The 25,358-nt window shown below is 46.6% G+C and overlaps 1 protein-coding gene and 1 long non-coding RNA gene across 2 annotated transcripts in view; both read right to left on the bottom strand.

The window, feature by feature from the left end:
- XKR6 (XK related 6) overlaps positions 1–25,358 on the bottom strand; it is a 205,859-nt gene that overhangs the window by 148,359 nt on the left and 32,142 nt on the right. The gene's annotated exons all lie outside the window — the stretch shown is intronic.
- Positions 1–25,358, bottom strand: part of LOC134513661 (uncharacterized) — a 34,655-nt gene that overhangs the window by 5,685 nt on the left and 3,612 nt on the right. Inside the window, exon 2 of the long non-coding RNA XR_010070483.1 lies at positions 338–453. This is a non-coding gene — a long non-coding RNA (uncharacterized LOC134513661). The remainder of the gene's footprint in view (positions 1–337; positions 454–25,358) is intronic.

Here is a 25,358-nt window from a genome sequence, read left to right as displayed (position 1 = left end):
AGCTTCAAGGAGTACTTGGGTGTACTGTCAGACACGCACGAACTATGGAGTGAAATATCAACCGAAGCACGTGCCTACCTTGTTTCCTCCACTGTTGTTAATTTACAGAGTAATTTGCTACATCTGCCAATTATCTGTCTATAGAAAACTTGGGTTTTGCCTAATCTGCTCCCAAAGCACTGGCTTGTGGGGGAGTTATAGGACACCCAGGACTATATGGAAGAGGAAAACCCCGCAGAAAAGTAAGGAGAAGGCGTGTAAAGAAGCCGTAGTTGTGTCTGAAGATGAAGAAACAGAAGGAGGACAGCTCAACAGATGCCTTTCTTTTTCTCGTTACCATTTGGCTGGAGGTTTTTCACCGCGACGATCTCCTACGGCCCCTTCTATGACGGAATCGGATGATGTCAAAATTAAGCCCGGTTCAGCCTTAACGCTTCACGGCTTTCGCTTAAGCTAAAAATAAAGATACACATGGACGATTATGAAATGTCAGACACAAGGAACTGAAAATAATGCTTTGCTGCAGGATACTGGATTACCATGAATTGTGAAAAAAAAAAAAAAAAAAATTCAGAGGTAAAAATGCTTTATCTTAAATGATGGATATCATGTATATACATTAAAAATATATATACAGTGGAACAATAAATGGCTCATCAAAAACACAGAATCGAAATAACAGGCAAAAAAATGTTTTGTGTTTCAAACAGATGATAGAAAGGAATAGAAATCTGCTTACAGAAATGGAAAAAAAGGTTGGCCACGGTGTATTCCTGATTTAGGATAAAGGCATTTTACCAGTTCCACAGCTCCAATTAGGATCATCATCTCGGTCCCAAACACCGCCATCGCGGGGGGCGGGGGGGGGGATTATTAGTGGCTTATTTGTCATCCTGAATTACCTGGCGCACGTGTGGGCAGAAGGACCGGCTTAAACATTCAAACGCATTGCCTCCAAGAAAAACCATCTTTATTTTCATTGTCCTCAATTTCACGGCCGGGCCAGCAACACGCACCGGCTGCGTGTCAGCAGGCAGCGGCGGCTTGAGGAATCCACGCTGACACGACAAGAACTAATCCTATTATTTCCTTAACGGCATCTGAATAGGCATTTTCCAAGTACCGCTTCTTATTGTAAGTTTAACCCATGTGTTAATTCTCTTACTGAGATCTCAAGCTGCTTTCTCTAGAATCGGGGATTTAGGGGAATAAAATCCCTTCTATTCAATTCCGTACTTAAGAGACAAACCTTTCAAAATTAAACGGGGGCTTGCAGACTGTTTGCCTTAAAAACATCGCTTCTCTTTCTATTAGAAAATGTCTCTAAAGCCCACTTTAGCACCTAGAAAATAAGTTTTTAGCACATCTCAAGTTTTAACTTGACAGCAGTTTGGGCAGCTGCCTTTAAATAAGTATCGGGATTGCCGAAATACACCGCGGAAAAGATTTTCAGAATGATTTTAATGACAACTTGATGAGCGAACAACGAAGGGGCGCTCCATTAGGGTGAATTATTTCCTACGACTTTAATTCTCCTCCAATAAACCGCAATATTTGAAGGTGATCAAGTGGGAAAAGGCTGGGGCAAAACCGACTCCTAGCAGTCCCTTCGCTTGGCTGAAGAAATTTTCGAGCACATCGTGCTCAGGGGAGTTTTCCTTTCTGTAATCAAATATTAAAATATGAAGCACGATGAAAACAAACATCTGACTCTAGACATACATACACACACTCTTTCTGCCCTTTCCAGCAAAGCCCCAGCCGCAGATTTGCGGTGGGTACGGAGCAACTTATAGGTAGCATATTAAATATTGATTAAAAATAAATCCAAATAATTAGGCTTAAATTTTAATACCCACGTACATTTCTCTACAATTCAACACGAACGGAATTTTATAAGGTTCCAGGAGAGGCTCTGGGTTTAATTTTAATTATGCATTTATTACATAATTCACAAAATTCAGTAATGTGCAATGAGTCTCCCAGCCATTCAAGTGAGTAACGAGATTTATCAGCCCAGTTTGTCACACAACAAACAGGATTCAGAGCAGTTATAAAGGCGGGTGATGAAAGATACATGGAGGGAGGGGGAGAACCAGCGGCAGCTTTATTTCCCCGTAATAATGCTAATAACATGCAAATAATTCCCCGTCTTAATGAATACTTCAGATGAACGCCGCGTTCAGAACGGAGATTGCACGTTGGGTGCTCGCAGCGAAAGAGGAAACGCGGCAGCTCAGCTGCTCTCAGTCCTCAAAGCTCTTTTGAAGCCACGAGGTTACGACTGCGGGTACCACCGAGCGTCCGTCCATCCCCACCGGCCTGAGATGATGCTCTCACCCAGCAGAAGGTACCTCAGGCCTTCAGGCTCCCTAAGTCCTGTTCTTAAAGGGTGACAATCACATCAAAGCCACCTCAAAAATGTGCATAATTTTCAAAATACGCAGGGATCCACACGCACCTCTAAGGAGCTGGGGTTGTTCAGCCTGGAGAAAAGGAGGCTGAGAGGAGACCTTCTCACTCTCTACAGCTCCCTGAAAGGAGTGGGTAGCCGGGGGGGGGTTGGGCTCTTCTCCCAAGGAACAGGTGATGGGACAAGAGGAAACGGCCTCAAGTTGCGCCAGGGGAAGTTTGGGATGGATATTAGGAAAAATGTCTTCACTGAAAGGGTTATCAAGCTTTGGAAGAGGCTGCCCAGGGCAGTGGTGGAGTCACCATCCCTGGAGGTATTTAAAAGCCGGGCAGATGCGGTGCTGAGGGACATGGTTTAATGATGGTTTTGTCAGTGTTATGTCGATGGTTGGACTCGATGATCTGAAGGGTCCCTTCCAACCTGGGCAATTCTATGATTCTATGATCTAAACCTGGCCTCTGGAGCACAGCTCTCAGGGTGCATACGAGAGGATCTTAAACGCCCAAACCTGCAGTGGACCGGGACCTGCTCTCCTAAATACTTCTGTTGACTTTTCAAATTTGCATTTCGAAGTTTCTCCCAAATCTCTGCAATTATTAGAAGAGTGAGTCTTGCTGTCCTTCAACGAACAGTTATAATTAACTTTTTTTTTTTCCCCTCCTCCAAGCTTTTGCAAAGCTCCCCCCTTTCAGCAGGTATCATCTCCTCTGGGACAAGGGGCACCTGCTCAGAAGTAGGTGGTACCACCTATTATAACACCCTTCAGCTACCACACTTTCGCATGCTGTTCTCTTCCCCAATTATTTTATCTTCAACCGTCTTCCAGGAATCCAAATATTTAAGACTTGCAACTTGCTTACAAAGCAACATCACAGAATCCCAGACTGGCAGGGGTTGGAAGGGACCTCTGGAGATCATCCCGTCCAACCCCCTGCCAGAGCAGGGTCACCCAGAGCAGGTGGCACAGGAACGCGTCCAGGCGGGTTTGGAATGTCTCCAGAGAAGGAGACTCCACCACCTCTCTGGGCAGCGTGTTCCAGTGCTTTGGCACCCTCAAAGTAAAGAAGGTTTTCCTCAAAACCACCCCGTTTGCAGCTTCCCTTCCCACGTTCTCACTTGAAACCCATTTTTTCATTCCTGCTTAAGACATCCGTTTCATTCAGCTTCCCACACCCACACGTGTCCTCTCCAGTTTCCAGTCTATCAACCCTTTCAGCATACCCTGAGGAGAAGCAGGGACCTTTGGGGTGCCTCCTCCCTCTGCTCCCTAACACTCAATTCAAGGCTCAGGCTCAAGGTCAAGTATGAGACACTCACAGACAACACAACCTTGTGTCCTCCTTACAGCTGAGACCTTTCCTACTCATTTTCAAGCGTTCTTCAAGGGGACACCTTCCCCCTTGCCTTCAGCCTTCACGTCTATCCATGAAGCCGTCCAAATTTACTCGCCTTCGTAATACGTCAAACACGCAAATTATCCTCGCTGCAAAGTCCCTTCCGAGTTTATCAGAAAGATTAACCTCCAGAAGCATGTTTCTTCTCACACCTCCACAATTTCAAAGGCACTTCAGAAATAGAAAATCATTACTGCTCTGCTCCAGCTGGATGGTGGCCTCTTCACCTGCCACCAAGACAAGCAGACAGCTTGAATCCTTGAGCTAGGGGTTTTTGCTCCCGCCTCTTCCATAAATGCCACTTTCTTATAATCAGAATTGACATCGCTACAAAAATGCCTTAATCACAGGATTTAAAAATATATAAACATACACGGGGCGAGTGGTACTTTTTACTTCTTGATTTTCAGCATTTCAGACTCATACTCTCCAGCTGGTTCTAGGAGTACATATATACATTTCTTAAGGACAAACCGAGGTTTTGTTTTTTTTTTTTTCTCAGGTGATTACCACTTATTGGAAGCCGAAGCTCTAAAAGGAAGAACAAACGCTCTCCCAAATAATAACATTCACAGTTGGTAGCTCTACCTTCCTGTATGGCTGCTGAATCAGCAATCCCACCCTCCACGATAGCCACCTGCACTGTTCTTTCCCTTTGCTCACGGAAGGGCATGATGAGCACAGATGACTTCGAAGGTTGATATATGGGTATCCGCTTTTGAAAATCCCCATATGTACCTATTTTTATGCATGTATACATTTAAATATTACTTTAAATACTACATGTGGAGTTTAATCCGACACTGCAACTCCAGTTTTAAGTGCACACGTCATCTTTGGTTTTCCCCTAATAGTTGCGTGTCGTGGTTTGGGCCAGGCTGGCCAATGACAAGATGCCAGATGCTCTCCCCCACCTCTCACTCCAAGGAGAGGAAGAAGAGAGATAAGGACAACAGAAAGCTGGCTCTGCTCTACCCCAAACCAGGACATTGGACTACAGCTTGGAGGCAGCCGCCCAGCAAAAGAACAAGTTGCCACGTGTAAGCTTTGCTTGTCACACAAATTGTTTTAATTTTTCCAGTTGCTTTCTTATGGACTTTCTTATCTGACCATATTGTACGTATGCCACATACGACACAGCAGAAGCAATCTTAAAGATAACTGGTGTTTCTAGAGATTTTACAGAGACAGAGGGAAGAGACACTGAGTTCCCATGGAAGATACAGGCTTAAAATCAGTTTGAGGCCACAAAAGATCAACCTGATGCTGAATGGGGGTGGTGGACCCTCCTCTGCTCTCATCCTTGGGGAAAGGCTAGAGTGTGAACTTCTCCTCTCTTGGGCACCAAAGGATCTGCATGGAAGAGAGCCCTATAAATGACAGAAAAACCTTCCACAGGTCTGCAATACCCTCCTGGGGTCGGGAGCAGCCAACCGTGAGACACCAGCCCCCGGGATGCCAGGCTTCATTAGGTCTGGCACTCACAGCACTGCTCATGAGATATCCACACTCGAAGACAACAAAACACGCCTTTACCAACCTCCCCCTGCTCTCAAATCCTCAGCTCCAATGCTATCATACGACTTTACTGTGAAATTGCTGGCCCTTCAAATTTTTTGCATATTTTGACCTCAAACGCAGAGGGTGATCTGCTGCTTTCACTGTGAGGTGGGACCAGCAGACATGGGATTTTTTCAACATCCAATCCAGCATCAGCAGAGTTCCCCACTCACTGAACGCACAGTACACTTCTCAAACCAAAAAAGAAACTCATTTCTCATCTTTCACTTAAAGGATGCCTTTAGACACCAGATGATAGTGTCCTGTTCCCTGATATTTACTGCAAAACATCAAAGTTTCTGCAGGAAAGAAGAAATCCTGAGCCAGAAAGACCCGGAGACTGTATTGCACCCACTGAAATGCATTGTTTCAAAATTCTAAGGTCGTAAATTTGGCTGTCCTCTTAACCCAGACAGCAAGCAGTCTATCGGTCAGCAGAATTACTCAGGAAAGATACCGTCCGAGTCTGAAATAAGGCAAATTACATGTCACTGTTCCCCTTCCATGTACGTCATGGGCACCAGAAGGGTGAAGAAGAGGTGGCAGCTTCAGCTGCCTCTTGAACAGTTTGCTCTAGAAAAAAACACAGCACTGCCAACTAGGGCATCGTGAAATTCTTCAGACGCCAAGTAATACCACACGTTTCCAATAACCCACAAAGATCCTGATTCTTCCCCAAATCACTGTTGAGTAGATCCAAGCACGCAAAGGAAAGCAAGCAAGAACAAGTCCTGCAGCAGCTCTTGAAGGGACCATCTCAACCCGTTCATTCATTGCAGAACCCAAACAGAGGGAGGAAGGAGGACAAATAAGCAACCAGAGCAGCACGTCTAGGTTACCCAGGCCAGGGAACATCACTTAATAAAGCCGATTTGTGGGCAGCACTAGAGCTGGAAACCTTTACTCCGGCCTCTACAATCACCACTTGAAGCACTCTGTTGACACAACATGGCTCAATTTCAAGCACCGTTGAGGTTGAGTAATTTCAAACATCTTTTAATGTTTGTACATAGTCCAGAGGGAAGCTGGCTGAAAAGATCTCCAAGGCAGCCACGTGAAAACAGACACAAACCCCTTCTTCAAATCATTCCAGTGCCAGGCAGGAGGGAGGAACGGAGACTGAAGAGGGAAAGAGGGTAAGGTGAAGATCCAGACTTCCAACTAAACTGCTTAAAGCATTTATTTACGTCCAGCCCCTCCATTACAAGTTTATAGTATGCCTTGGGGAGCAGTAACAGACCAATTCCATCAACCCAGACTGGTACTTCAAAAGTACGATTTTAAGTATAATCCGTACTCTTCCTTCTTCTCACGGTATGAATACTCACATTAGAGGGAAGTCATTCTCCTGGTTTCTCCTGGATAGGAGAAATGTTGCATGAGAAATCAGTAAGATGTTAATGCGGCTGGACTTAACCAGAATAATACACACTGACACACTGCTGCTTTTAATGAAAGTCTGGGAAAGACTGATGATAAACCTGGGCTAGAAACAAAGCACGTCAGGGAAAACAGGCAAACTATTCATCTACAGAACTTCCCCTAAACTCCTGAAGACAATGGAGTGTTCTCTGAAAGTCTTAATTAAATTTACAAAGGACAAAATTAGCCGCTCAGTGTCAGTATTACAGCATCTTCTGGAGGGTGACCCAGCAGCGGGACTACCTTGTGCTGAGTGGTGGTCAAGCATGTTAGAAAGACATCTGGGGAAAGATGGGGGGAAACCGAGGCACAGGAATGTAAAGGACCTCCAGCATATCAGCATCTTCTAAATCCAATTCGTGCCTGAAGTCAGGTTGTTTGGATAACCAAAAGTAATCTGAGAAGAGCAAAATGGCCTTTCAGATAGTGCTGGTCACTGAACCTCTCAATTATTACCATTTTTTTCCCAGTTCAGGGGCATTATCTTACTGCCGAGGTCAAGCCAGCAACCCAGCAAGGAATTTCAGGATAACAAACAGTAATAACAGAACAGCACTTAAGGTTTTCTGGAGTTTTTTTGCCCCTTATATCATCAGGATTCAGAATTAGGAAATCTGTCTGGAGAACTTCCAGGGAAACACTATGTGAATTCCCTGCACCTACTTCTGGATGCTCTATTAAAAAAAAACAGGGCTCCCCTGCAAATGTGTCTGTGAATGCCACCAACTCATCACTCCCGCTCCGGTTTGTGGCCCTGAAGTGAGCCCAGCAGCAGAGTATGCTGTGGCGAAGAGCAACACACGCCTCCTGCAGCAGGGCAACGCACCGGCGCTGCACAATCTGCATTATATGGGGCTAAAGGCTACCCAAATTTTATAGAATCATCAAACGGTTTGGGTTGGAAGGGACCTTAAAGATCATCTAGTTCCAAACCCCTACTGTGGGCAGGGACATCTCCCACTAGACCAGGTTGCTCAAAGCCCCGTCCAACCTGGCCTTGAACATCTTGAACATTTTGTTGACATCTCTGATCTCTTACTGTCCTCGTAACTTGGTGCACGAACTGGATTTACCCATCGCTCCAGCAGCCGGCTGCTTAGGACAGGAGAATTTAAATCCAACAGCAGGGAAGAACAACAAGAGCCAGAAACGGCCTAGAAGCCGTGAGCCATGCACAAAGCTTAGAGATTATGGATGCAGACTGGTCAGTCTTCCTCTGGACACGCAGCAAGCCTCTACTTCTGCTTCCTGAAGCCTTCTGTTAGTGCTTAGCAGTGGTAATGCTCTCAGAAGTTAATACAAATGCTAATGAACCAATGCTCACAGTGCTCCTGTCATGTATGGAGATGGCTTCGGTTTTATGGTGGGCAAAAAAAACCCGCACCAGGACCACCAGATTTGCTCTAGAGCCCGAGATGGGGATGACGGTGCAGCTTCGACCTGAGCCTTTGGACAGCTGGTCTGCAGATCCGTCTGCTTCGGACATCTCTCGCTGCGTCTGCCGCTTCTGAGTGCCTCTGACAGCATCAGTTTTAGAGTTTCAAAGGAAAGCCAAGTTAAATCCTTCCTACCCATTTGCAGCAACATAATCACTGTGCTTTCATGGGGAGATGATTCATCCCCGTTTATAGATCCACACAGCCACTAAACGGGATCAGGACAGTTTACCTTTTTTTCTAAGTTAAAACCGCTCTCCCAGCACCCGACAACACGAAGTTTTATGGGTATTCAATGGGTGAAGAATGAAAAAGGGTGGGCGCGAGAGCAAAAGCCCCCTCCCTCTGCCGATACCTAAACACTGACACCAAAAACGTTTTCTAAAGGAAGATTTTCCTCTACGCAGCCAGACAGAGCACAAGCTACTCCAGCAAGCCCCCGTTAATTTGCCGCTTGCTCATACCCAGCAGAGGTGAGGGGCAAACCAGCACCTCTGTAGTTTTGTGCCAGATTCCATAGATTTCCCAGACAGACAGGCTGTAAGTGCTGCCCTGCTGCGACACTGCGCTCCACGTCAACAACACGCTGCCAGGATCATGATCCCAGCATTCGCTGTGCGAGCGCTACCAATAAATAGCTATTTTCCAAGCCTGATTTCTCCAGCTCCCATAATTTCCCATTTTGATGCAGATTCTTACGGTGAGCAAACTCACCACTGCCCAGCTAACTTTGTCCATCCAGCCCAGACACCGCATGTGTTCACACAAGACTGCCAGATTTGTATTTTTCCTTCGAAAAATGAGGAGTGTCAGCATTTTTGCATCACTCTTCTGGAGCAAAAATGATCCGTTGGTGTCGGAGATAAAGAGACGCTACCACATAGCACAATCACCCCATGAAGCATCTGCTTTGGCAGGCGGGAGCATCCTCCAAGCACCCAAAATTTCCTCTTGTGGTATTCTTCAAAAAAACCAGCAACTTGTCTTTAAATCCAGACGGCAGAATTCACCTCCTTTGCCCCACTGAGGACCAAAGACGCCAGCAAAACACTTTACCATGCGCTCAAGTAGCCCCAGCCCGCAGCACGCTTAAAATCAAGATGCGCTTGACCGTTTTGTTAAGCCCACGCAGGACCGAACTAAAGTCCCAGCCTTCAGCGAATTTAACGAGGACTCCACTTCATCAGGCCACGGTGAAGTCGCAGATCAGTTCGGCAGGCGGAAAAGCAATTTTTAAATGCGTCGCTAGGGTCGACATCGGTGGGAGAGCACAAGAGGGTCCCTCACACCTTCGGGTAGTCTCGGATTCTGCAGCAAGTCTCTACTGCCTGAATGTAAAGTAGTCTCAAATGATTTTCACTAATTCCTTCAAAGGCTCTCTTACACCCATCTCCACAGATTATACAGTAAATACACTCTCTAACCCCAACAAGGCTATTCACAAAATAAGGCTTAACCAGTTGACCTCTGCTTATCTGCAGCATTTTACCCATCTGTCTCCAGTACAGAAATTGCAGCCTCAAAGCTCAACCTCAAGGTGTTACAAGTGGATGTTAATAATTAGAAAGCTATTCAACGCCTTCAATGAACTGATGGCACGAAAGCATCCAACTGTCCTTAAAAAGGTCAGCAAGGGCCACAAACTCTAGATCCCTCCCAAAAGTCACCGTGTCCCAGGTACGCGACATTCCAGCAGTATTTTTGCTCTCAAGCCGCTACATCAGGATCTGGCCTGCTCTGTGCAAGTCTAACACTCGCACGAGAATAGCCCAAATGAAACGGGATGAACCCAAATCCTTAAATGCTAATTCACTTCCACACGATGACTTTAACAAGAAGCCTTTCCAGCAGCTCTGCATTTTGTAGTGACAACGTTTACAATATTGGGGAGCTGTGAATAAAACTGGGATGGCGCAACACCACCTTTCATTAAATACAACAGCCCGAAATATAAGTGAGATCTGACACACGCTAAAAATCAGTGAATTGTTTGCTTGATGGCTCCTCCAGGGCATCCTCCTCCAGCTCCTTCATACCCTCCTTCTTCCTCGACACCTCTGCAGCCTGTCCATCTGTAGCCTGAGGGCTGCAGGAGAATTGGCACCATCCATCAGCAAACTTAAGGGTTATCTCAAACCTACCGGGGTACCATAAACTGGAACACCTCTCTTACGAAGAAAGGCTGAGGGATTTGGGTCTTTTCAGTCTGGAAAAGACACGGCTGAGGGGGGATCTTATCAGTGCTTACAAATACTTAAAGGGTGGACGTCAGGAGGATGGGGCCAGGCTCTTCCCAGTGGTGCCCAGGGACAGGACAAGGGGCAACGGGCACAAACACGAACATGGGAAGTTCCATCTAAACAGGAGGAGGAACTTCTTTGCTGTGAGGGTGGCAGAGCCCTGGCACAGGCTGCCCGGAGAGGTGGGGGAGTCTCCGTCTCTGGAGACATTCCAACCCCGCCTGGATGCGTTCCTGTGCCACCTGCTCTGGGTGACCCTGCTCTGGCAGGGGGTTGGACGGGATGATCTCCAGAGGGCCCTGCCAACCCCCGCCATTCTGTGATCCTGTAAAACTTCTCCTTTTGCCCTTCTGTCCCAGGTTATCTTTAAGGCTCAACCCACCTTTGATTGCAGCCAGGAGTTCATTCTGCCACCAAACACATAATAGGAGCTGGTGGTGGCAACAAGTTAATGCTTTTTTGATGATAAGCTTATTTTTAAGTGTAAGTTAAGCTTATTTTTACGGGGTAGTTTGTTGGGGGCCGGGTGCCAAGGCCCAACACACATTGCAGCCTTTCATGATGCTGCCACCGTCCTGGTGGCTGTAGACTCAAGAGAGCAACTCTAGCTGCCCTCAGCCTCTAAAAATGGTATTTCACCTTTTCCAGCCTGCTATGAGTGCTGTTTAACATCTAATAGAGACACTGTAAGCAGCTTTTGCATTTGAAGGCCTTCCACTGAGTGCAAATTACAAATTAGGTCTCTTTAGGACAAAATCTGTCTCACTGTGCATTTGAGAGCACCCAGAGAGATCCTGATCATGGAGTGTTTCAATTACAAAAGGGGCAAAAACGCAAAAATACATCTTAAAGAAAGGAGACGGAGCAGGAGCCTTCAAATGGATGCAGCTTTGTTAGAAACAGGGAAAAAAAAAATCACAGGAAGAGGAAGCCACAGAACACCAATCTGGAAAACAGAAGACCTGCAAGAGGTTGATTACGGCCTTGATTAGCGATCCCCGCTCAGGGCTGGAGCAAAAGCAGCATCGGTGAGCAAAGCCATCCCCGGGAAGGGTTGAAGCGAGGTAGGTGCTGCCACACTCTGCTGCTTTCCAAGAGAGGTGAGCTACAGGGAGTCTTCACACATCCCTTATCCGCGAGGAGAGAGCGCAGAGCATCCTCTTGCCCGTGGAAATGAATCTTGGCTCAGGAGCGAGACAGCACCGTTAGAGCGGAGGAAGCGCCTACATCCAATTACGCTGCCTTAATGAGCCTAAGAATAGATGAATATTTTAGCGGTTTTCACCCTGAATATTTGGAGGGTTTTTCATTTCAGAAGAAAAGGAGGATGCAAATTCGCGGCAATGGCACAGTGGGGCAGCCAGCTGGTTCAAAAAGAGACGTAGACGTGATCCTGCACCTCCGCATCGCCATGATGTAGACCATGGCCACAGCAAGCCACGTGAGATGTCACCCCTCACCCTGAGGTCATCCTCTGTCACCAGCAGTATAAGGTCAGCTGTAACTCTGAGATACCTTCTTTTGGGGAGGATGGGACAGAGGGGGATTGGGTGGGAGTTATAGCCATCTCCTGCGTTTATGCAACAACATTCTTTGCTCATGCTCGTGATATGTCCTCCTGCAAAGAAGCCAGGTGATATTTCGCCCTGAATATTTGGAGGGTTTTTCATTTCAGAAGGAGGATGCAAATTCACGGCAATGGCACAGTGGAGCATGCAGCTGGTTCAAAAAGAGCTGCAGGCCTGGTCTTGCACCTCCACATCTCTATGAGGTAGACCACGGACACAGTGAGATGTCACCCCTCAGCCTAAGGCCATCCTCTGTCACCAGCAGTATACGGTCACCTGCAATTTTGAGATACCTTCTTTTGGGGACGATGGGACAGAGGGGGATTGGGTGGCAGTTGTAGCCATCTCCTGGGTTTATGCAACAACATTCTTTGCTCATGCTCATGATATGTCCTCCTGCAAATAAACTAGGAGACACAATGGAGCATCCACCCCTTTCTGTAGAAGGATGTAGTCGCAATGGCTCAACAAGTTCCTTTGTGCACCCACTGATCTGGATCTTCTCCTGACAGCTCTCCCTACAGGGTGGCAGGGCATATCTTGAGCTAAGACCTGTCCGTACCAATCAATCTGGGGGCTTATTCTGGTTTACCTGAGCTCCCCAGGCAAAATTCTCGCCCTCCATCTTGAATTATATCTAAGCATGAAGCAAAAGTGGCTGCGTTTGTGTAGCGATACATGAAAGCGTCTGTAAAGCATTTTAGGCTCCTTCAGGAAAAATGCTAAGTATCTCTTCTATAATTCAATGTATGTTAATATATTCACCGCAGATTTCAGTTCTCCAGTTGCACAGGAAAAACCAAGAAAATCAGCGCTTGCTGAAATGTTATGATGCCAAGGGATGGAAATGGTCCAGGCTCTTGGAATATTCAACCCAGTTTTGTATAGAGGGCAGTACGAGACCCCACCACAACACAGCCACAAAAGGCCCACAGAGAGGACCAGAGGGCTGGAACACCTCACCTGTGAAGACAGACTGGGAGAGTTGGGGGGGTTCAGCCTGGAGAAGAGAAGGCTCTGGGGAGACTTTAGAGCCCCTTCCGGTCCCTAAAGGGGCTCCAGGAAAGCTGGGGAGGGACTCTGGAGCAGGGAGGGGAGCCACAGGATGAGGGGGGAACAGTTTTAAACTGGAAAGGGGGAGATTTAGATGAGATAATAGGAAGAAACTCTTTATTCTGAGGGTGGTGAGCCCCTGGCCCAGGTTGCCCAGAGAAGCTGTGGCTGCCCCATCCCTGGAGGGGTTCAAGGCCAGGTTGGACGGGGCTTGGAGCAACCTGGTCTGGTGGGAGGTGTCCCTGCCCAGGGCAGGGGGGTGGAAGGAACTGGATGATATTTAAGGTCCCTTCCAACCTTCCATTCTGTGATTCTATGAACACAGGCGCAGAGCCTGCATGGGGCAGGATAAGGAGCCAGCCCTGCACTCAGGCACGCTGGGTTTGACCTGCGAGAGCCGAAGCCACAACAGCCGGATGCCGTTTCACATTTCTGCGGTTGCCAAGACCAAAACCAAAGCCTGCCTCCGTCCTCACACAGCGAGGGCCCTGGTGCTCCGTTGTGCCTCTGCTGCTTCCCAGGCGGAGAGACAGATTAAGCATTCTTCTTGCCTATTTTTCACTGTAAAAAGCTGTACCTGAGGTGCTTATATCCACCAGCAGCTTTTGCCTGACGTGACCTCATGAGGACGGGGCTTCAGACCACAAAGGAAGAGCACTTGCCCTCTTTTTCCATAAATGCACGCCATTAATTGCTACTTCTGCGGGACTGTAACGTATTTTTGTTCGCTGCTTGGAGCAACTCTGAGCACATAACTGCCCTGCATTGTTCCTGCTCTTCAGCGTACACGCCAACAAGAGAACCGACTGCTTTTCCAATGAGCTCAAACATAAAGACTCAGAGCAACATCATACGTTTAACAGACGCGGTGCTATTTTCGTATGTGCTAAATTAGAGGAGTGCTTGAAAGGCACTCACCTAAGTAATCAGCGCTCACACACCACCTGCTTTTACACCTTGAGAAAACAAAAAAATCACTGCTGCAGCACACTGCACGCGGGAATACTCTCCTGTACGGCCCCCCTTCAAATTTCCTCAAGTCCCTGGCAAAAACTCCGCAATTCATTTTCTCCCCCAGCATCTTTGGTGACCGTTTAAGCAAATCATTTCTGGACCCCAGCCCTTGTTTTAAACATCCTCCTGGTTTGCCGTGGTGCTATCAATAATACATCTCAGCCCGACAGCGGGAGCAAACTCCTGAGTGCCTTAGCAGGAGGGGCAGGAGAAGCACTTTAAAGCATTATTCTCCAGCAGCGAAGCACCCTTTCCTCCTGCCTCGAGCAACAGCAACCCTTCCGTTCCTCTGGTTTCTAACAATATCTTCCTCCTGCTGCAGAGTTACAAAAGGCCCGACCTGAAAATCAGCTCTTAAAACAACTGTCAGCAGTTTTCAAAGCCCGCTAAGTAGTATACTGGAAGGAGAAGGGGAACCAGCTCGCCTCGGAGGCAAACTCCAGTTCACCTTCACTTAGCCGCAGAAGCTAAAACTTAAAATAATTATGGGTGGGCAATGGTAAGCCTGAGAGTTGGCGTGAGGCAGGATGGCAAAGCCCAGAGTTTGCTGGCAGATTTAGATCATAGAATTGCCCAGCTTGGAAGGGACCCTGCAGATCATCAAGTCCAACCATCAACCTAACACTGAACAAAAACCATCACTAAACCATATCTCTAAGCACTATGTCTACCTGTCTTGTAAATACCTCCAGGGATGGTGACTCCATCGCTTCCCTGGGCAGCCTGTTCCAATGCTTAATAACCCTTTCAGTGAAGAAATTTTCCCTAGTATCCATCCTAAACCTTCCCTGGTGCAACACGAGGCCTTGGCCCGTCACAGCACAACAGCAGATAGAGCAAGACAGAGGGCTTCCAGTTGTTTCGTGGAAGGACAGTGGGAGCTGCCAAAAGCCTGTTTTGACTCTCCGTCATCTGGGGAGAAGGAAGATGAGGACGTGTCTGCTAATTACAGGGCACAACGCCGCCTTTTAACCAGCAGCAGTCGCCTTAACCAGCCGTGAGCCCGACCAGGAGAGGCTCCAGGAGGTATGAAACGCACGGCTTAGTTCTAACCCTCTGGAGATGCCAGCAGACCCTCACCTGTAAAAACACCAGCAGGTGTCACAGGAACGGGATGCAATTGCTAAAAAAAGTCTTTGAAGATAGAAAATCAGCCAAAGGTAAGGATGTTTATCTGCAACAGGGCTGCAAAGTGTCACAGAATCCCGGACTGGCAGGGGTTGAAAGGGCCCTCTGGAGATCATCCCGTCCAAACCCCGGCCAGAGCAGGGTCACCCAGAGCAGGTGGCACAGGAACGCGTCCAGGCGGGGTTGGAATGTCTCCAGAGACGGAGACTCCCCCACCTCTCTGGGCAGCCTGTGCCAGGGCTCTGCCACCCTCACAGCAAAGAAGTTCCTCCTCATGTTGAGATGGAACTTCCCATGTTCCAGTTTGTGCCCGTCACCCCTTGTCCTGTCAGTGAGATGCAGGTACGCAAATGCACACGCTGCATTCGTCCTGCTCTGAAGCAGAGAGAGCATCTGTATGTGCGCCATCGACAATGCATCAAGGATTTATTTAATTTTAATACACTCACTGGCGGGCATCCAGCGAGACTTCTGTGACCTTCATCTTCTCATTGCCCAAGTGTGTATTTCACAGACCAACATATTATATACCTCCAGGTAATGAAAGCACATTTATAATCTGATAAACCACTATCCCTAGCTAGGCTCAGATGAACAATTTAAGAACTCTAGTGTTACCATTATTTTATTTTTTTTTTCAAATGGGAAGATTAAACCAAGAAATCATTGTTTACTCTTTTATTTTGTTCCTCAAGCACTGGGGCATGTTGCGCAGCATTCAACAGGTACAGAGTTGCAAGTTTGAAAACACAAATTCCTGAGAAAACTGAGAAACCTGCTTAATAAATAGGGCAGAGTTACAACATTCTTGGACTCGATGATCTGAAAGGTCCCTTCTAACCTAGACAATTCTATGATTTTTAATATCTAGTTACTTTTCAATGCTACTGTCAGAAAATGTTTGCAAAATGGCCATTCAGGATCCCATCTTTATTATCTCAATGCCTTCAACACCAAGTAGATTTTGCCTCTTAGTAAATGCAGCGTAATATTTAGATGCCTTACGAGTTTCAAGAATGGAAAGCCATTTCAACGTTAAGAGCCTCAAGAAGCAATAAATCATAACATTTCAGAAAGGAGTTGGTTTTGACTCCGGTATTACTGAGCTAAATTACTTGTACCATTACAGAAAAGTAATTCCGCGCGTGAGAAACCAGCAGCAGCACTTTGGTGATAAGGACAGAGAGAGATTTGTACTAACGAGGAAACATAAGCTCCATTTTAACGCAGACTCGCTGCAGCCGTAACTCTGGAGCCGTTAGCAATGTCTCCTCGGCTTTCTCCAGGGACCAACTCAGTACCACTATCACATACTTCTCCGGAGTGATGAAAGCACATTATAGGCTGATAAAAGGCAATCCGTGGTATTTCTTACAGCCCTCCAAAGATGAGCAATTTATTAAAAAGAGCTTTTCAGGAACCTGGCAAAACCAAAACATTCTTTATCAACACTTCACCCCAAATCCGTCTTCCCTTAAATAAATTCCTAGGGCCGGTGCTACAAAGTCGCTCTTCCCTAATTGCCACTGTTTCGCATTTGCAAATTACAAGTGGTAATGGCTCTTCGCTTGTCAGCAAAGATTTATCAACCCACTCCTGTGTCGAAAGGTCACACGAGTAAATCCGAGTGCAAGCGGCTGGAGCAGGAACCGCCCCCCACCCCTCCGCCTGAGCCGTCCCATTGATAACGGCGCACAAAGCCAGGATGACAGAACACGTAACGAAGCAGCCTAAATAATTCAAAACAAAACTATAACTCTCAAAGTAAAAGAACAAAGCAGCTCTGCGATGTAACGAGTCTCGCTTTCCTCCAATTCACTTATTCGCAACAGGTCTCCCAGGCACGGCTGTGAATTAAGAGTAATGAAGAGATGCTCCAGGGTTTGGTTAAAGGCTACTGCATCCAGCTGTGCATCCTTCATTAGAACAAAAAGAAACCACCAGAAAACCCAGGGCCTGATTCTCACTTACCACTTTAAACCACTCCGGCAGCGTAAATGTGAGAATAAATTATACCCACACCTCCTCTAACAGCGGCGTAAATGAGCTGTAATGTAAACGACGATCCAGCTGAAGATTTCAAGTTAAGAACTAAAGGAAACACGGAGGCCAGATGTTTTGTTGTCTCCTGCCTTGTGCAAACGCTGCTTTCCTCGTGCAGTGGAGTTGTTCATGTCTCCTTTGAACAGGACCTGGGAACGGCAGCATCATGCGAGGCACTGCAAAAACTAGGCACGGAAATGCCCAATAAACGAACCATCAAAACACTCCTTCTACTGATACAAAATCTCACCTGCTGCCGTAAAGCCCTCCGATTCACCCACACAGCCGAGAAAAGCTTAAGCCAAGCCCCTCCGTGTGAAATCAGCTAAATTGGCCAAGTCAAGTGAAATAACCAGGCTTCTCATCGTGCGTGAGGAACCCTGCTCCTTACCGGCGTATCCTTCTGCATTGCGGGTCACACCACTTGATCGCAGGCACATTATTCCTTCGGCTTCACGAGGGACGCTGCAGATTGAGTGACACCTCCAGTCGTTTGCACTGACTGGGGTCACCCACCCGACAGTTCGTTCCTTGTAGCAACGTGCCCCCCTTAAAAACCCCAAACAGGAGGTGACCTTACAACGACGGCGATGCAGGAGACCAGGGCAGAAGGAGAAGCCTGGCACAAGCACCTTGCCCTGATGTCCTCCCACCGGGGCTCGCTCCAGCACCTGTCTGAACTTAACTGCAACGCTAACATCAGTTTTTTCCGTTTTATTATATTTTTATAATATAATACGATGAAAAATAGAAGACGTACTTATGCGTCTCAAACACAACATGCCCTGACAGCAGCATGGCAAATTCAAGTCACCCTGTGATTTATTGACTCTGGGATGTCTCCCTTCTGCCTGGGTCAGGGCATCCTACTTCAGAAATCACAGTTACCCATACATTAGACCAAATCCTAAAACCTTATTCTCCTTTTCCTCCAAAAATTTTGAGGGATTCTACTTCACCACTGAGACTCCAGAATATCTCATCTGAGACTGTTAGACTGGACTGAGAGCAGAAAAACGTCAAAACACACGTTGCAGGATTATGATATCAAACTGGATTGGGTGGGGTGAAAATATTTTGGTAGAGAAAGATTTTCGAAGCTCATCTTTTAAACGCGGCGCTGAAAGCGAGTGGCACTCAGCATTTCAGTCAAAGCCTAATTCAGTTTGACTCTGACTCAGAATAAGAAAACAGCACATTAATCCCAAAATCCCGTAAACACAGACTTGTAAACACTCTCCTCCGTCTTCCTCACCCATGCCGTGGAGGGCTGGCCCATGTTTTCAAAGCCTGTGTGAAAGCAGATGGTAGCCACCTAGTTTGGATTCCATGCAATCTGCTGCTGGTGGGGAAAAAAAAAAAATCTTGACTGCCTTTCCTACAAATGTAAAACCTGGGAAGTTCAACCCACTTCTTAGTTTTGTTAGATGGTTGGTAACAGTTTTGCCAACAGACCCAGCTATGCGCAGGGAGAACACATGCTTCTCATTCTCAGCCTTAACTCAACACAGAAAAAAACCCTCAGATAATTTTGGGAATAGTTAGTTGCCTACTTGCTTAGCTCTTACTCGTAGTCTGGCTTTGCAACCTGCACACTCACGACAACATGACACAGATCGACTGATACAGCTTATCTAGCTCTTTTTTTATCATAGCATCTAAGATCTTACAGAAAATACATCTGCATTACACGTAGATGATTTTGTCTCAAAAGAAAACAACGCTGGTGGCCTGCTGAGGAACTCACTCCGGTTTGCTGAAGTTTTTCTTGTACTGTGGGACAGACAACTGGATTTTGTTGATGCCGAGCAAAGGGGGTTGTCACTTCCCTCCGTCTACGGGTTGTGCTCCAGTTTAAAGAGCCTGAGACGCTGGTGGCTTCCCCTGCTGCCAGCGTCCAAGGGCACAACCCCCAAGTCCTTTTCGGCAAGCTGCTCCCCAGTCAGCTCATCCCCAGCCTGGACTGTTGCAAAGGGTTCTCCATTCCAAGTGCAGGACTTTGCATTTGTCCCTTCCAAATTTCATGAGCTTCCTCTTGGCCCATTCCCTCAGCCTGTCCAGGACTCTCCGGTGAACATTACTTGCGCCATCTCCAAACTTGATGAGTATACTCCGTCAAGGTTGACAGAGATGCCAACAGGACAGGTCCCAAGATAAATCCTGTGGTGCTCCACTTGTACACTGTCCTCCAGGTAGAGTAGGACTCTCTGACACAGACCATCCAACCAATTTTTTTACCATTTAGTTGTCGACTCATCCTCACCGTAACATCCCAGCTTGGATATAGGGATACGGTGGGAGACAGTGTTGAAACCTAAAGTTGAGGTAAACGGCATCCACTGTTCTTCCCTCACCCATAAATCCAACCATTTTAACCTACAAGACAAACAGGTTGGTCAGACGTGATTTAGCCTTGGTAAATCCATGTTGACTGTTCTCAAACTCTTTTTTTTCCTGCACATGCCCAGAAATTTGTTCCAAGAAGATTCAGTCCATGATGTCCCCAGGGACTGAAGTGGGGCTGACTGGCCTGTAGCTCCTTGGGTCATCCCTGTGGCCTTAAGAAGATAGATGCAATATTTGCCTTTCTCCCGTCATTGAGGGCCTTCCACAATCTCCATGAGATATCAGAGAGAACAGAGAGTGGCCTTGCATTAACATCAGCTGCCTCTCTCAGCACCCGCAGATGGAGCTCATCAGGTCTCACAGACTTGCAAGTAATCCCTGACTTAACCCTTGCCCACTGCTGATGTTCCTCTGCTTCTCAAACCCCATCACTAACCACGGAGACCTCGATGATGAAGACTGAAGCAAAGGTGGCACTGAGGACCTCAGCCTTATCTGTGTCCACTAGTGTTAAATCATGCATCCCATTCAGCAACAGGCCACGACACAAGAGTAGATGATCACAGAATCACAGAATGGATTGGAAGGGACCTTAAAGATCTAGTTCCAACCCCCCTGCCCTGGGCAGGGACACCTCCCACTAGACCAGGTCATCATCTTGCTGCCCTTGACATCCCCTTGTGAGAATGAACTCTAGGTGAGCTCTGGCTTTCCCAACTCAAACCCTACACGCCTGGACAATATTTCCAACCTCCATCCTCATAGGCAGACTCTGTTTCTACCTCCCACGTACTGCTTTTTTTACATATTGAAAGCAAAATGAACCACACTGGCCTGTTGTGCCTCTAGCAGACGTCGCAACATGATGCCAAAAGTAAAAAACCTCTTCAACCCCACTCAAAACTCAAGGATTTGATAGTTTTGCTCTCCGAGAGATGAAAAACGGGCTAACGCTACTAGTGATTAGTTAAGACCCTTCACAGCAGCCTGTAAATAACCCTGGCTTGACACAAATGCCAGCGGTCACAAAGCTTCAAAGCCCTTCTTCAAAACTGGGCAATTTTATTTGACTGGGTTTCTCTGTGCGGGAATGAAATTTGGAGGTTGATTCTATGTGATACAATCAGGATGTTTTAGTTCCTGGAGATAAGATGACACTTCTCCTCCTACCCACAGCTATAAACTTTAGAAGCGTGACACAGATTTCCTACAAACCTACAAACGCTTGCTTCACTGTTTCAGCAGCCTCAAAGTGCATTAATTGTGTTTTTTTAAAGAAATACAAAATATATCACTAACTTGAAGTTACAACATTTCTGTGATCCCTGATGTTTTATAAACATTAAATGAAGCTTTCAATGAGCACATTCATATTCTCACTAGCACAGCGCTGCCTTGCTTTGCTTTTCTCTCCTGGGGAGAAATCCCATAACTAATTGCAAGAGTAAAAGGAGAAACTGGACAATCAGCTGGTGAGTTGGGTTGAGCTGGGAACTTCAGTGAAATACCAAAAGAAGGACCAAGACAAGAGACCAGAAAGCTCTACCAGTCATTCCTTTTCTTCATAAAACCATTTACATGTGTTCCTGCAACACTCTTCCCTGGACCCATCCCAAACAATGTTTTCCAATACTTGGGCTTACAATCTCCTCCTATTATCGCTACCCTCAACACTTCACCTAAACGACGATGGGGGATGAGGTGATATGGGAAGACTTTTCAATGTAACTGATGCGTTTTCTTGGTGCCTTAATCCATGTCGGATCAAAAAAAGCTAAGAATAAAACCTATCCCCAAACTCTGAAGTTTTTCAGTATCAAAGACTTTTATTTTTGTTTTAACATTAAGTTGCTCATAAACCATCAATATCCACCTTCAAGACTTTAACAGCAGGAAGAAAAATGGAAGGAAAAACAGAAGAAAAAAAAGAAGGAAGACAATGATTGATAGAATCTGTATTTCTTCCTCTTTGGAGAACTCTAAATGCCAAACGGCTCCAATCCTAACCCTAATTTGGGTCTCAGGTCAATCCCTTTTCATGCCTCTCTTCAACGAGCACCACAATACATTCATTGCCAGCAACACATCCAAATTGAACTATATCAGACCGGGGGCCCACCTTGGCTGATGTCCTGCCTTCATAAGGAACCAAACTCTTCAGTAGATGGGAAAGGGACCAGTCCATCAAGCCGCTCCTTCCACTTTCCTCTGTGGAGGAGAATTACTAAAGAGTGCCTGCAGCCTGGAAAAGCAGCTACAGGAATTTGTTACTGGCTTGCTCCCATGCTATTTTTAACCCATTTAGATCCATCACATCACATAAAGACTTCTCTGCAACTGCTTTGTGAGCAGAACAAGAACATCCCTTCTCAAGCGATGCAAGGTTTTGTATTTTCCACCTGCTCTGTCTCGGAAAAGCTTCTGCGGTTAAACTTCACCCGAATCTGCTGCCGCTGACAAAGCAGCGCCGTCGTACGACAGCCTCATTCGCTGCCACTTGTCCTAGATGAGGAACTTTGGGGGCAGGATCGAAGGCAGCAGCTAGCACAGATAGGCCGTGCCAACGTTTAATCGAGGAAGGGTGCCACCAGGTGATGCTGCACCAGTGCCAAACCTCACTCTGCCAAAACCACTCTGGAGACCGTCTGCAGCGTTAATAGCACTGAAAGAGATGAACCAGGGTCTGTTTTCTCCTTTGGAGATGGTCTAGCTGCTTTCCTTGGTTTATATGTCACCACTTCAGGGATTGTGACTAGACGCTGGACTGATGCCCACCCTCGGGGTCCGTCCGAGTGCACCAGTTCAGTATCTGGCAAACCAAACCTGTATCAAACCCAGTGTAGTGCAGTCACGGCACACACCATGGGCTTGAAATTACGTGCCAGCTCTTGACCCATCAGGTGATCTCTTAGACAGTATCAAGATCAGGGGCTGAGTTTTAATGCCCTGGAGTCAAGAGAGAGACGACCAACTGTCTCTTAACAGCGCAATTTCACAGAATTCACTTCCTCAGAAGTACTCCTGCTCACTTTAAAGGTTAGACATGGTTTCACAAGATTTATTTTCATGAAATGAGATTTTTATCCTCCTTTTTTTTAAATCATCTGATCTCACAGTATAGTTGAGCTCTAATATTAACCGTACAAATTCACACGTACTCAAGCAGAAATGTTAAACAAGGAGTGCTCAAGAAGTGGAGAATGATGTGCAGGCAACTATGAGGGATACAGAGGGATGCTGGGTTTAAGAGCATTACAGCATCTTGCTTAGAACAGAAGATAGGCACATGCAACCATCTTTCACTAATCGTGTGAAAAAACTTCGGGAAAGATGAATAAATCAAAGCGATAATTAAAAAGTTTTTGAAAAGTGAGTGATAATCCAACTGCATGAAATCTGGAGAAGGAAGTCAACGCTTCGTCTTGACATCTCCTTCAACAGAGCCTTCCACTTTCAGCCTCTGCCACCTTGTTGCTGCCTTTCACCTGGCAGCAACGAGAACTTTATTTGAAACGACTGTAAAAACATGCAAGAGCTCTTCTTGCCTCTTCATGCGAGCACTTCCCCCACTGCCGCTCACAGAACTGCACTCGTGCTAGACCAACGGCAAGAGTCACCAGCGATGTAACCTAAATGCAAACACAAAGAGCTTTTCAACCCTGGACCTAGAAGCCTCAGGTGTACTACTAGGTTTTTCAGAAAGAAGGAAAAATTAAGAATATTGGGAAAGAAACTCATCTGGCACTGAAGTTCAATCCAAAGGGAAAGCAGACTTCTCGTACACGGTGCGTTCCTCCTAAGCGTAGATCAAATTCTCAAATCTTGCAAAGCAAAGCCGACCTCTCCAGGCTTACCCTATTTCCAGTATATCGATCCCAAGCATGCAAAAATCAGCGGCCATAATGATCACAGGTTTCAGAAGCAGATAGTTTGTTGTAACTTGGACAGAAATGACACATGGGTGCGTAGTAGGTGAGATATTATTCTACCCTACTTGGCCTAAACAGTAATAAGTCTGCGTGCGTCTATAGCAAAACGGGGAGAACCACAGTCGTCTAATAAGAATGCAATCCGCTGCCTCAGAATGTAGTTCTGGCCAGATCTTAATGCTGTGGAAATTACATTTGTTTCAGCAATCAAATCTCCCTCTCACTACCTCACTGCTGCTGGGCTTCTGATATAATTGACATGATCACTTGTAACGGTTAGGAAAGTTTTGATTTTAGAACAGCCAATATTGCCCTCTTTTTCTGTAGTACTTTAGACTCATCTATTTATACAATCAGATTTTTTCCCATATAAATACTCCTTTCTAGGACAATAAATTCAAAAAAGTTCCAATTTCCCAGTAATTAAGAATATAAATAGAGTGTAAGTCACAAAAAGAGGTTCTAAAAGGACAAAACCTCTTGCTTTTTCATCTAAGAGGATGAGGCTTCCTGATTATTTCCATCTGCAGAAGAATTTGTCCCCAACACAGAGACACAGAGCACTGCGTGCCCCTCTGAACGCTCCCATTCCCACCTGGCCGTCCCTACCACCCTGCAGGAAAATCCTGCAGTTGCCCCGTCTCCAGCATGGGTCAGGGACATGACAGCCCGGGCTGTGGCCAGGCCAGCAACCGAGGCAGATAAAACATTTCATAGACTCATAGAATGGTTTGGAAGGGACCTTTAAAGGCCATCTGGTCCAAAACCCTTGCAGTGAGCAGGGACATCTTCAAGTAGATTGGGTTGCTCAGAGCCCCGTCCAACCCGACCTGGAATGTTTCCAGGGATGGGGCATCCACCACCTCCCTGGGCAACCTGGGCCAGGGTTTCACCACCCTCGTTGTAAAATATTTCTTCATAGAATCACAGAATGGTTTGGGTTGGAAGGGACCTTAAAGATCATCCAGTGCCACCCCCCTGCCCTGGGCAGGGACACCTCCCACCAGACCAGGTTGCTACAAGCCCCGTCCAACCTGGCCTTGAACCCCTCCAGGGATGGGGCAGCCACAGCTTCTCGGGGCAACCTGGGACAGGGGCTCACCACCCTCACAGTGAAAAATTTCTTCCTCAGATCTAATTTAAATTTCCCCTCTTTCAGATTAAAACCGTTCCCCCTCATCCTATTGCTCCACTCCCTCATAAAGAGTCCCTCCCCATTTCTCCTATAGGTATCTTCCTTACACCTGCTCTCCTTATATCCTGAGCTCTTTTGACTCCCAGGTCTTCTCTGCACAAACTCCTCTTCCCTTGAACAGGGACTCTCTCACTCCGACAGGAGGTAGGCATTCCTCTGTGCTTGCAGGTTTACTTCTGTGCTGCTCAACACCAGGCTGGCTGAAGAGACAGCAAAAAATTTTAAAACAAAGATCCTAAAGCTTATACGTCTGGTATTTCCTCTTAACACCTCTTCAAGCATTCACTGTTCATTGAGCCTTTCATTTCCTTCTCAAATAACCTCCCACTGAGTTAAACCAACACAATCGAACAAAATCTCAGTAACCAGGCCAACCTACGGAGCTCGCATATATCTACAAAGCACGTTGAGATCTATCGCACACCCCGCCGTAGTGCCGCGCTCCGCGATGCCTTGGATGCCACGCGTCTGAGCTGGGATGGGAAGCAGCTGCAGGAGGAAAATCAGAGCCCTGGACTCACATTACGGCATCACTTTGCCAAAGGCTGACTTGCAAAAGAGCGATGCTCCTCTGGGATGGACAGATCTATGAGCAAAGGGTGCGATGAAACTCACTG

This window comes from Chroicocephalus ridibundus, chromosome 3 (genome assembly GCF_963924245.1).
Source record: "Chroicocephalus ridibundus chromosome 3, bChrRid1.1, whole genome shotgun sequence".
NCBI classification, from domain to species: domain Eukaryota; kingdom Metazoa; phylum Chordata; class Aves; order Charadriiformes; family Laridae; genus Chroicocephalus; species Chroicocephalus ridibundus.
This window is presented reverse-complemented; position numbering and strand designations above follow the sequence as displayed.